Consider the following 13,992-nt stretch of genomic DNA (forward strand, 5'->3'; position numbering starts at 1 on the left):
GAGCTAATTTAATAAAAAGCGTTAATACGGACTAACCTAACATCTAACTAAGCCTACCAAGGCTATTTTAAAGAAAACAAGAAACAACAACAATACATAACTAGTCCTCTGACTCTGGTGAAGGTGGAGGCACACCCTTATCCTGCATACAATAGAGGAGGGTCTTCAGGGTGCAAGACATTCTCTTGAACCTTTGCTTCAGATAGGCATAATTCTCTTCAACCTTTTGCTTCAACTGGGCCTCGTTTTCTTCCATCTTGGCCACGCGGGCTTCCAGGGTGGCCCAATCATGGCAGTCTCCGTGTGTAGTAGGAGGTTCCCCATCTGAATCTTCGGTCTCCTCTTCTTCTTCCTGCTCTTCCTACTCACTGCCTTCCTCACCATTTCCTTCCTCATCCTCACTGCCTTCTTCCTCTCCATTTCCTTCCTCATCTTCACTACCTTCTTCCTCTTCATTTCATTCCTCATCTTAACGACCTTCTTCCTCTTCACTCTCTTCTTCTATTTCATCCTCCGTACTCATCGAGTCAGGCTTGGCATTGTCTACGGTCAATTCCCATATTATTGAGTGTAGTCTCACTGATGAAGTGGATCGGCGTAAGATTATCCATAGGAAGTCTGAAGCCGAAATTTCGGGCGATCTTGCAGATGAGTCGGTTGAAAGGGAGTGAGGCATATCCCTTAATAAATCATGCGATGCTGATTATTTGAGACAAGGCAAGCGTAGGTAGGCATACTTTTTCCCCTTGTCCAACTCTGTACAAGAAGTTCACTATGAAGCAAGTGCATTATGTGCGGTTACGCTACCTAGGATACACGTTATACGTGCATATGTGGTGGAGTAGGTGGAAGTCTGTCATTATGCGTGTCGATGCGAGGCTTTTTTCTCACCTCCAATGAGCCAATCGGCCTCGAAGGAAACGTGTGCAGCGATCTTTCTCTTGTCCACTAGCGAGATGAGTTCCACTTGCAAGTACCACCCCACATTCAATTCCCATGATACAGGCCATCACATCCACATTAACTATGGATTCCTACCTCCCCAAAGGGATAATAAACTGAAGAGGCTCTAGAACCGGGTTCCGTATGTGGGCATAGAAGGCTCGTACAGTGCCTTCACTTGCATGAGCCTTCCCTTCAAACATGGGACCCCACCCGGTCTCCAACAAAAGGTCAATAACTAGATACAACCCAAATAGTTTCTCATCAATATGAGCTTCAAGTACAACTTTGCAGTCACGGAACTTACCAAGTCCGACACCCACCGGTAGAGACCTTTCCAATGGGATTCGAGGATCGAGGTCCCGTTTCGATCTTTGCTCGGCACTTGCACTAGTCTCGGTGCTCGCCTTCTTCCTAGAGCGACTTGGACAGCTAAGCCCGGCCTCCTCTGGGGCCGCTCTCTTCTTTCCCATAAGGGAAAGGAGTGTTGAGATTGAGAAAATGGTGGTGACAAGCTCAAAGAGTGCCATAGAAGTGGAGAAGCTTGGAGAATGGGGTGGACTTGAAGGTCTGAAGGTTATGAGACACAAAATGTGGGTTTTGTGCCCAAAGGAGTGAAAATAATGAAGATGGAGAGTTGTAAGAGATAGTTTTGGGGGAATGGTGGTGGATGGGTGTAAGATGTGGAAGAAATGGAAGGTTTGAGTGTATAGGAAATGAAATTTGAGAGGGAAAGAGAATTTTTTGAGGGTTTAGGGGTGTTGGAGGGTTAAAAGTGGGATGAAATGAGCAAAGGGGAAAGGAGAGGGGTTAAATAGGTGGTCCCACATGTTCCACATAGGTGGCCGGTCGGCAGTGCACCGCCGCCCGCGCGGTGCCGCCATGCCCCACTGTGGAGGTCGGGGGTGGCCACCCCCTCCCGGGGTGCCGTTTGCATACGTGGGACCCCCTAGGCCCCACCGAAATTTGTGGTTTGGGTCCCTAGGCCTGTATGGTACACTTTCTCGGTCCAACATGCATATATTCACGCCCTTTGGCCTGTTTCAGGTTTGGGATTCGCTGACTTATAGTTCAACCTGTCGATTGATGGCCTAAAAAGGACTAAGATCAATTCACATGATCTTGGATGCGTAAAGGCTACACTATAGTAGTCAATCTCGCTTGTCGGCGAGACTTTGGGATCCTATAATCATTTCTAAATTTCATCACCCCCTTCCTAAGTTAGAGTGCATTAGAGTGTATCGTGTTACCTATAATCCAGGTCTGGTTTAATCTAAATCATGCTCTGATACCAACTTGTAATGCCCCAGATTTCGAGGGTCGAGCAAAGCTCTACTCTCGAGATCCAGCTCATCACTTATGCAACATAGATAATGATACTCAGATTTCATCCATATTAATGAGTTAAACATGAGTGGGATTATACCAAAGTTGCATATCATACTCCAGATATAATTAAATTAAGCAAGAGGAAGACTGAAACATATATATTTAAGTATGTAAGTGTTTCAAAACCTCCAGAGTATGAGTATGTTACCAGGCTGAATATATACATGTATTGTTCTAAAATTGACAAAATAGCAAAGTGTAAAGTGTCCAACTAATCCATATGTCCCTGTAATCCCGTCGAATCATCATGAGGTCTACATAGACCCGCCTGAGAGTTAAACATAGGAGAATTCTTCCTCCTTATCTATGAAGTCTAACTTCGTTGCATAGGCTTCCCTTCACCTTCATCTAAACTAGAGTCTAATTGGTGTTTTAAAACACCATCCCAGGGTGGGAGTGAGTGATCAACTCAGTGGTACTATAAGGCAAAGGTTATCATGTTATCAAGTCAATCAAGTAGCAATGATAAAGCAATACAACAATGACTTCCTAACTACACTTGTTAATGCAGGAATGGAGTGTAGTAATGATGCATGCCCTCACACAAGCTCCCTCACAAGTGACTCTAACAACCAAGTTCGCGCATGACAACCTCCCTAAAGTGCACCTTCCTCGCCAAAGTACATGCAATGTGGTGCATGGTCGTGTTAGCCAAGTACTTAATTAGGCTCATCCATATAGCTGATTTGGGAAGCTAAGGTACTTCCTTTTATATCATTAACCCAGTGAAGGATCCATCTAGGGTCGTCAATCTTAGTTAACCACATATGGTAGGCATGTTGTTGGGCGTCACCCCTAATGAAAGCAGTCGGTAGGAAAATTCAAAAGGTTATACTCGCAGTCACTACGGGGTGGCTAATCACCTCGGCGTAGACCGACAGTTTGAACACAGTATCCCATACCACCATGCCCGGCTCATGAGTTTGGGTTGTTCACTGGTCACTACGGGGAGGCTCGTCACCACAGCGTAGGTCGACAGCTCGACCATGGTGTCCCATACCATCATGCCCGGCTCATGAGTCTTAGCGAATCATGGTACCATGGTTAAAACGGGCTTTTACGCTCATAAGTGGTACCTTAGATTCAAGTAGTGATGTCCATACATGGTAAACACACAATAGGCCAATCGGTTTATTTGACAAGTTTGATTGGTATGAGCACACGTTAAATTAATCGACATGAAGAGCATAAGCACCCCTTGTGGCCTAACCACTATCGACAATCGTCGTGCCACCCGAATTCGTCGAGTTACCCAATGTGGCGAGACTAATTCGGCCACCTGTACATGGACTGTTACCAATTGCCTGGGCTACGTTGTAGCCCCAATCTTACTAAGATGAAATAGGTAGATACATATGATAATCATATTAACATTTAACAAACAATCCAAATCAATTTCCTCATTTGAGCATTTCATCAAACACATTGATCATGTTACCAAATACTAGCATTTTATCAATCATTCGCATAAAGGGAAAAATGATTACATGAAAGAAACTATACATATGATTACGGTGATCAAGAATCCTATCTTAATACTCTTAATAAATACAAATCATTAGCATCTTCTCATTCAGACAATTGATCAAACACTTAGGCTACGCCTCTTCAAATATATAGACTAAGTTAGTTACAACATATATTTTTGCAAATCCTTATGCAAAGAGGTCATCATGCCTATGACAAACATGAATCCTAGATTACTAGGCATAGCAAACATAAATCATGTTTACATGTTCATTCAAACATTTCAACAAACACATGGGATGCATCTTTTATTCAACATAGTTCATACATGTATATTATATCAAAAATGTCATATCTAAGACAGTATGGTAGCAATCAAGTCAGACATAAATCATTAACTGACATTGAAAGCATTGAAAACTGTAATCTAAACGTTTATAATCTGCACCTTCCGTCGGAATACTCGATTCGAACTCGGTTCGAATTCTACATTCCTGAAAACGGAACATCAGACGCCTAAACAATGAAATAGGTTAACTAGTTCATCTATTTCACTATCTGGATTTCTAAATTAAGATTAGGGTTAGGTTTTATTACCCAAATCATAGCTAAAATGGATCGTGTAGCAAAATGGGGAGGTGATTTGGTACATGGAGTTATGGGAAGCACTACAAGAAAACACACTTTTACCGACGAAAATTTTCGTCGCTAAAAGCTTTTTTTTCGTAGGTAAAGAGTTTTACTGATGAAAATTTTCATCGGTAAATTCATCATTAAAAGATCATCGTAAAAGATTTTTACCAATTAAAAAAAAAAATCGTCGGCAAAGGTAAGACTTTTATCGACAAAATTTTTTGTCGGTAAAAAACTTTTACGATGTTTTTTTTTCATAGCTAAAAATATTAACAAAATTTTTACCTACGAATTTTTTCATAGCTAAAAATATTTAGAAAAATAATTCCAAAACTTTTACCTACTAATAGTTTCATAGGTAAAAATATTTATCAAACTTTTACCTATGAATAATTTTGTAGCTAAAACTATTTGTAAGTGAAATGGTCTCATGCTCCTTTAGTTGTCAAATTTTGTTGTGTCAAAACTCTATTTGTCTCTTGTGTTTGTGTGTTGTTATATATGTTCCAGACACTGCTTCACAAGTGCTTCAAGTTAAGTACAATGATTGACTTCAAGCCAAGTCAAGCCATGTACTGTAAACATCAATGTTCAGAGCTACATCAATAAAGAGTACAAGACTCGAGTACATTTCAAGACTCAAAAGCAACTCAAGTTGAAGTTTGATGTCAAGCTTTCGAAGATCTCAAGATCAAGCTACATCATGTAGAGATCTCAAGCTTTGTAAAGTTCAAAGGTCAACAATCATTTGATATAATGGAGTTTCAATGTCCATACTTCATGTCCCAGGTATGATTGACCTTAGATTGACCTTAGCGTAGGTCATTTCGGATACATAATTCAAACTGTATGTTTATATATGAAGTTGGTCTGTTCTAAAACTAGTCTTGGACCTTTTTCGACTAGTCCTAGCACTGGTTTGACTAGTCGTAAGTTGTTGAAGATTTTCAGAATTTTTTGGTTAGCCCATGACCAGTCCTGGAGGTCCTTCGACCGGTCGTAGGTGTGTTTTCGACTCGAACTTTGACCAGTCGTGGGTCCCTGACTCAAACTATAGCGACCTACTCAGGTGGTCTACGACTAGTCCTGGGTCATCTATGACTGGTCGTAGGTGGTCCATGACTAGTCGTAGACTCCCCACGATCATTCATAGAACAGTTTTCAAAGATCGCGCTTAAAAATTCAAAATGCCGTTGAAGCTACGACCAGTCGAAGTTTCCCTAAGACCAGTTGTAGACGTGATTTCTACTTCTATAAATTGAGCACGAATCTCAGAATTTCATAACTCAATTCAAAGAAATTCAAGGCTCCACTTTGAGATAAGTTAGTGTTCATTTTAAGCTACTTTGTGCATAATTAATATTTCCTTTTGTTAGCTTATTTTTATTTGATTTTAATCTACATTCCAATCTGATTTGAAAAGGGGAAATTCTGCAATTTCTTCTTCTTGGAATCAAAATCAAATAGAGCTAGCCCATTTGATTTAATTTAAAATCAATTAGAACTTAGAACCATTTTAAGTGAGTATTGGACATTGAACGTTGATTCGAACTTCTACTTCGATTGGTTCTTGCAGGCTACTACGAAAGGAGAAATCCAGGTATTTTACATTTATGTAAAAATTTTATTCTTTTGATTTTTGTTTGAGATTCGCTAGAAAAATATCATTGTGTGGTTATCTGAGGAGAGCCAGAAAACTCAAAGTGTGGGTTTTTGGATTGTGTAAGTCCAAGTTAAAAAGACACAATTGTAAAGGTTTTAGGTGAACCTGTAAAACCTATTTTGTTAGTGAACGCTAATATCCCCTGTGTGAGGATATTAGAGTTGAGTAGCATTTTGTGTGGATGTTGTGAAATAGTTGGTGTACACACAGGCGAACCACTATAATTCTTTGTCTTGTGGTTTGAATGGTTGCTTAAGTTTTATATCTTTTATCATTCAAGTTTGTAGGATGTATATGTGGATGTGAATGTTGTAAAATTTACATTTCAAGCAAGTTTGTGGAATGTTGTTATAATTTAGATTTAAATTCCTGCAATTTATTTCAATTCCTTACTATTTATTTATTTCTCTTCAGATTGAGTTTTTGATACAAAGGAAATTCTAGAAATAAGGTTGTCCTACCATAAACCCTTGGTTTTTATGGTGTAAGGTTGTCCTTAGAACTGAATTCATATCAACCTCTCAATACTTGTTTATTGAGGTTAATTTTATTTCAGCATTGTGAATTGAATTATTTTATTTAACTATCTCTTTATTTTATTCTGCTGTTATAATTATAATTTGTCATAGTCCTATTCACCCCCCCCCCCCCCCCCCCTAGGACGTATAGCTAGGCCGTTTCACTAATTACAAAACTTTTACTAAAAATATTTACAAAATGTTTACCTACGAATATTTTCCTAGGTAAAAATATTTATAAAACTTATACCTACGAATATTTTCGTAGCTAAAAATATTTACAAAACTTATACCTATGAATATTTTTCATAGGTAAAAATATTTACAAAACTTTTACCTATGAAAAGTTTCATAGGTAAAAACGTGGATGAGACTTTTACCTACAAAAGTTTCGTAGGTAAAAAACGTAGATGTGACTTTTACCTACGAAAATTTCATAGGTAAAAGTGTCTTTTTTTTCAATATTCCAGCACAAAATTCCTAATATACACCTGTTAGAATATATTTCATCATATTCTTCCTGATATACACTTATTATGTAATATATTTCATCATATTCACATTCACATCCATTTAAACCCAAAGTACGTAAATTCATTCAAACATAAACTACATTCATCCAAACATAAATTACATCCATCCACATCACATTCATTCACGTATAAATACATATATGTTTAACATCATAAATAAAATACAAAAAATCACAAAGATGAAGGTGGAGGTGGTGGGGTATCGGTGGGTAAGCATGCAGTGAGAGCCTAAAACATCTCCATCATCCGTCGCTCATGCTCCACCCGCATCTCCTCCATCCTCCTCTCCTGCTCCTCTCTCTGCCTTACCTGCTCCTCCATCCTCCTTCTCTCCTTCTCCTCCCTCTGCCTTGCCAGCTCCTCCATCTGCCTCTCTTGCTCCTCCCTCTACCTCTCCAACTGCTCTCTGATGTCATGGACGATGACCCGTAGTTGTTGAACCTCTCTCTCTGCGATATCAGCTTGGCGTTTGGTGCTCTCGTCAATGACAATGGATCGGGTGGAGGCAGCTCTAGTGGGTGTCGTGAGCTTGGCACCATGGCCAAGCCCACGCACATATCCAGAACGGGTGCCAAGCACCTCACTCAGGATCTCTGACTCACTCCGCTGAGTACCATCGGGAGTGGGCTGACTGCGTAAGGTGTCCATCGCCACCTGTAATGAAAACATATGAATTTTCATAACAAATGACATTATTATAATTTAATGCAATTAAATTTTACAAAGTACGTATTTTTACCCAAATCTCACTGGCTCTAGGATGTACCTAAGATCCCATCGCCTGCTGACAGTGAGTCCCTCTGTAGAGGTCTACTGGTCCAGGCTCCTGGCCAGTGATGGAATCTCACTGCGCAATCGAAAGGACAATAAAGTTAATATAAATGCATGGAAAGAATATATCAACTTAATAATAACTAGTAATTTCTTAGCATGTTGTGACGAAGTTGTACAAATGACTATGAACCAGCTACGCAGTTCACTTCTAACTTTCCCATATTGTCAGAATTTATTTTGCTCCTTTTCTGAACCATTATTCATAATACATTGTTATTAATTGTGAATTTAATTATTACCCTAAGATATCATAAATATGTAAAATTACCTGAAAAGAATCAGACAAAAATCTATCGTAGAGTATTTGCCAGTCATCATGGGTCACGTGCGGTGGTGCAGATAGTGCGCCCTCCTCGTGGCTCATGCATCGCTTGTACCGCTTGTGTAACTCATTACAGTACTCCTTGAACCATTCCTTGATCATGTCGTCAACGGCATAGGAAATGTACGGAACACTCAAATCCAAGTCAAATTTATCCTGCAGTTTCGTAAATAATAGATTAACGCAATAAATTTATTAAGAAAATAACTTAACCGTAAATGAACTTTTATAAAATAAATTTTAATTTACTAACATTTAGCTTAAGTCGCTGACGGATGAGCTGCCACACATCATCTGTCATGTCTGCCCAACGGGGGATAGTGGGGGAGATCAGAGATCGGCATAAGACATCGACCTCTGATGTAAACAACCTGGCATTGTTCCCAACTAGTCTAATGCAGTCCTGTGGGAACTCTACCGTCACCCTACCCTCACACGTAAGTCACTCTAAAAGCAACCCACGCATAGGTCCACGTCCTCGTCGGCCAGTCGACGATGCTGTTGCAAAAGAAATATGTAAGTCTAAACATAAAAAGAAGTCATTAAAAGAAATATATGTCTAGACTTACATATAATGCCCAGTGTATATGCAACTGAGGGATCAAACGCCTGCGATGCAACATATGACGACGATGCTGTCTCTGTCTCGAACGACATGGTCTCCCACCTGCTGCCATCATTGAATATGTATGAGATAAGAACTTATAAATTTAAATAATGCCAATACAAGTGGAATATGCTAAAATATTATACAAGTAGTATTGATGGTACAAGTAGTGTTGATGGTACAATACATTATACAAGGTTTAAGTTATAGTAGGGAATTGAGAATACATTTATGGTTTAGGTTTAGGTTTAGGTTTTAGGTTTAGGTTATAGGTTTATGTTTAGGTTAAGGTTATAGGTTTAGTTTTAGGTTAGGTTTTGGGATTTGAGAATAGGTTTAGGTTTTAGGTTTAGGTTAAGGTTATAGGTTTAGGTTAGGTTTAAGTTTAGGTTATAGGTTATAGGTTATGGCTTTAGGGAATTGAGATTAGGTTAATGTTTAGGTTTAGGAAATCGGGTTTAAGTTCGGGATCAGGTTTATGTTTGGGTTTTCAAGTTTAGGTTTAGGTTTATGTTAGGGAGTTGAGATTAGGATTAGGTGTAGGTTTAGGTTTAGGGATTTGAGAATACATTTAGGTTTTAGGTTTAGATTTAGGAAATCGGGTTAAGGTTTAGGAAATTAAGTGTAGGTTATAGGTTTAGGTTTAGGTTAGGTTATAGGTTAAGGTTTAGGGAATTGAGTTTAGGTTATAGGTTATAGGTTTAGGTTATAGGTTACAGGTTATAAGTTAAAGTTTAGGTTATAGGTTAAGGTTATAGGTTTAGGTTATAGGTTTAGGTTTAGGTTAGGTTATAGGTTAAGGTTTAGGGAATTGAGTTTAGGTTATAGGTTATAGGTTAAGGTTTAGGTTTAGGTTTAGGTTTTAGGATTAGGTTATAGGTTTAGGTTGACGTTAAGGTTATAGGTTTAGGCTATAGGTTTAGGTTATAGGTTAAGGTTTATGTTATAGGTTAAGGTTATAGGTTTAGGTTATAGGTTAAGGTTTAGGTTATAGGTTAAGGTTATAGGTTTAGGTTTAGGTTATAGGTTTTGGGATTTAAGAATAGGTTTAGGTTAAGGTTAAGGTTAAGGTTTTAGGTCTAGGTTTAGGTTTTAAGTTTAGGTTAGGTTTAAGTTTAGGTTATAGGTTATAGATTATAGGTTATAGCTTTAGGGAATTGAGAATAGGTTAATGTTTAGATTTAGAAAATTTGGTTCGAGTTCGGGATCGGGTTTAGGTTTGGGCTTTCAAGTTTAGGCTTAGGTTTCGGTTAGGGAGTTGAGAATAGGATTAGGTGTAAGTTTAGGTTTAGGGATATGAGAATACATTTAGGTTTTAGGTTTAGGTTTAGGAAATCGGGTTTAGGTCTAGAGAATTAAGTGTAGGTTATAGGTTTAGGTTTAGGTTAGGTTATAGGTTAAGGTTTAGGGAATTGAGTATAGGTTGTAGGTTATAGGTTTAGGTTATAGGTTATAGGTTATAGGTTAAAGTTTAGGTTATAGGTTTAGGTTTAGGTTAGGTTTTAGGTTAAGGTTTACGAAATTGAGTTATAGGTTATAGGTTATAGGTTTAGGTTATAGGTTATAGGTTATAGGTTATAGGTTAAGTTTTAGGGAATTGATTTAGGTTATAAGTTATAGGTTATAGTTATAAGTTGAGGTTAAGGTTTAGGTTTAGGTTATAAGTTTAGGTTTAGGTTAAGGTTATAGGTTTTGGTTTAGGTTTAGGTTATGGGGATTTAAGAATAGGTTTAGGTTATAAGTACAGGTTTAGGTTAATGTTGTAGGTTATAGTAGGGAATTAAGAATACATTTATGGTTTAGGTTTAGGGATTTGAGAATACGTTAAGGTTTCGGTTTAGGAAATCAGGTTCGGGTTCGGGATCAGGATTACGTTAGGGTTTTAGGTTTAGGTTTTAGCTAGGTTATAAGTGTAGGTTATAGGTTTAGGTTTAGGTTAGGTTATAAGTGTAGGTTATAGGTTTAGTTTATAGGTTAAGGTTTAGGTTATAAGTTTATGTTAATGTTGTAGGTTATAGGTTTAGGTTATAGGTTTACGTTAATGTTTAGGATTAGGGATTTGAGAATACATTTAGGTTTTAGGTTTAAGTTTAGGTTATAGGTTTAGGTTTGGGTTATAAGTATAGGTTATAGGTTTAGGTTAGGTTATAGGTTAAGGTTTAGGGAATTGAGTTTAGGTTAGGTTATAGGTTTAAGTTATAGGTTATAGGTTAAGGTTAGGTTATAAGTTTTGGTTGTAGGTTAAGGTTTAGGTTATAAGTTTATGTTAATGTTGTAGGTTATAGGTTTAGGTTAAGGTTTAGGATTAGGGATTTGAGAATAAATTTAGGTTTTCAGTTTAGGTTTAGGTTTTAGGTTTAGGTTTAGGTTATAGGTTATAGGTTAAGGTTTAGGTTAGGTTATAAGTGTAGGTTATAGGTTAAAGTGTAAGTTATAAGTTTATGTTAATGTTGTAGGTTATAAGTTTAGGTTAAGGTTTAGAATTAGGGATTTGAGAATACATTTTGGTTTTAGGTTTAGGTTTAGGTTATAGGTTATAGGTTAAGGTTTAGGTTAGGTTATAAGTGTAGGTTATAAGTTTAAGTTATAGGTTAAGTTTTAGGTTATAAGTTTATGTTAATGTTGTATGTTATAGTTTTAGGTTATAGGTTTAGGTTAAGGTTTAGGATTAGGGATTTGAGAATACATTTAGGTTTTAGGTTTAGGTTTCGGTTTTAGGTTTAGGTTTAGGTTATAGGTTTAGGTTTAGGTTATAAGTGTAGGTTATAGGTTTAGGTTTAGGTTAGGTTATAAGTTAAGGTTTAGGGAATTGAGTTTAGGTTAGGTTATAGGTTATAGGTTAAGGTTTATGTTAGGTTATAAGTGTAGGTTATAAGTTTAGGTTATAGGTTAAGGTTTAGGTTATAAGTTTATGTTGATGTTGTAGGTTATAGGTTTAGGTTAAGGTTTAGGTTATAAGTTTATGTTAATGTTGTAGGTTTTAGGTTTAGGTTATAGGTTTAGGTTTAGGGATTTGAGAATACATTTAGGTTTTAGGTTTAGGTTAGGTTTTAGGTTAAGGTTATAAGTGTAGGTTATAGGTTTAGGTTTAGGTTAGGTTATAGGTTAAGGTTTAGGTTTAGGAAATCAGGTTCGGGTTTTGGTTTGAGTTTTCAAGTTTAGGTTAGGGAGTTGAGATTAGGATTAGGTGTAGGTTTAGGTTTAGGGATTTAAGAATACATTTAGGTTTTAGGTTTAGGTTTTGGGGTAGATCTAAAGCTCAAGTGGACCTCGAAACGAATTGGGGCCACAAAAGTTTTCGATCAAGATGATATTTGTCTTATTCCTTCTTCAAGTCTACGTCTGTGTGAACTTACCAATAGGTTGGATCTCAAATAACCACCATGGTGGGTCCCAGGAAGGAATCAATGGTCGGGGGCACTGTCCCCACCATGATGTTTAGTTTTAAGTATTAGTTTTATGTGTAGGTTTAGGGTTATACAAGGGTCTGCTCTAATAATTTTGAGTTAATACATAAACACGGCCTGTCCAAATGGTCAGGCCACTCCAACGCTATCCATAGGAAATGGATTGCTTCATCATGGTCATAATAGCAACTCCCACCTTCTAGGGACCCCCGTTTAACATCTAGATAGCTCTGATGCACATTCGGGTCTACTTCATCAATTTCGAGCAAATATATAAACATGGCTTGTCCAATTGGCCAAGCCACTCCAATGTTGTCCATAGAAAATGGACAACTTCATCCTGGTCATAACAGCGGTTCCCACCTTCTAGGGACTCCCGCGCAACATCCGAATAGCTCCAACGGACATCCGGGTCTGCTCCATCAATTCTAAGCTAATACAATTAAATCCTAAATTAGTTACCCATCCAATTTTATCTAACTTACAAATCTATAAATTATAAGTCTCAACTATAAACTAACTAATCACAATAATAATTTAACACAAAAAAATGTAATATACAAGCTTAGTATGAAGATACACATTTTATCTTCATACTGAGAACAGAAATACATTGTAAATAAGATAGGCCTGTTCAAACCAGCCTGCTCCTAAGGACAATGTAAATAAGCCTATCAACCTATGTGATTATCAGATAGGCCTTATTTAGAGCAAAGATAGTTACATGTAACTTATCTTTTATATGGAAACTAGAAGGGAAATATACCATGAGTGAGTGCATAACAAATGTGACCGCTGAAATTAGCAGTTCAATATTTGAACTCCACTATTAACATGCATTGGCTCAAAAATCAAGTAATGCTGGACATCTGGGGCATCCTTTTCAATGATCTAGATTATTCATTTGGTGTCAATGGATGGGCAGTGAACCAAAAATCTCATCTATCAAACAATCCTAGCCATTGTTGATGGATTATTTCAAATGATAATTACATCTCAACCATTGTATATATTTTAATTGCAATATATATTTGGAGATCCAATCATAAGTATATGCATGAAACATGGACTATCATGATTTTTAGGCCAAGTCAGGCCCACTGGACCAACAGTAACATATTAAACCACTTGTCTACAACTTCTGTTGATCCTCCATGATAGAGATAAGAGGGTTGAGAAGGAACAAAAGAGACATTTGATGGAGAGATGAGAATAGGGAGAGGTTACATTAGTTGGTCATGATAACTACATCAGGAGTAGAGAAGATTTTAATTTGCAAGTGTGATTAAAATTACCACCCTGGTGTGTCTGTGTGGGTGTGCATGTGTGTTGTGCACATGCAAGAGTGTGTAAGAGAGGGCAATTGAAAGGAAAAGGAGAAAATAGGGAAAAAATTTTGGGAGAGGTTGCCATGCATGCTGCCCTATTGAAAACCCAAGTTCCTTTCTTGCATTAAATTGGAAAGAGTTTGCACAAGCTACCACCAGCAAGACCTTTCCAAAGGCTCCTAATCTTCGCTTATTAGATAGGTGCAAGCAAACAGCAAAAAAATGCATTTCCATTTAGGACTTGTTCAGTTAGTGCAAATCAAGGAAGCAAAGCAAAACAAACATGCAACATAGGTAAGAGGTAAACTAAATCAGCCAAACCCTTTGCACTTGTTTGTTTTGTAAAATT

The 13,992-nt window shown here is 37.6% G+C and overlaps 1 long non-coding RNA gene across 1 annotated transcript; it reads right to left on the minus strand.

Annotated features, from left to right (window-relative positions):
* Window positions 1-7,585: 7,585 nt before the first annotated feature.
* On the minus strand, window positions 7,586-8,371 carry LOC131257426 (uncharacterized). The gene is made up of 3 exons (XR_009177391.1): window positions 8,248-8,371; window positions 7,885-8,167; window positions 7,586-7,799 (listed from the first exon to the last, which is right to left on the minus strand). It is a non-coding gene; the product is annotated as an uncharacterized LOC131257426 (long non-coding RNA).
* Window positions 8,372-13,992: the final 5,621 nt, after the last annotated feature.

The sequence above is a fragment of the Magnolia sinica genome, chromosome 10, assembly GCF_029962835.1.
Source record: "Magnolia sinica isolate HGM2019 chromosome 10, MsV1, whole genome shotgun sequence".
NCBI classification, from domain to species: Eukaryota; Viridiplantae; Streptophyta; class Magnoliopsida; order Magnoliales; family Magnoliaceae; genus Magnolia; species Magnolia sinica.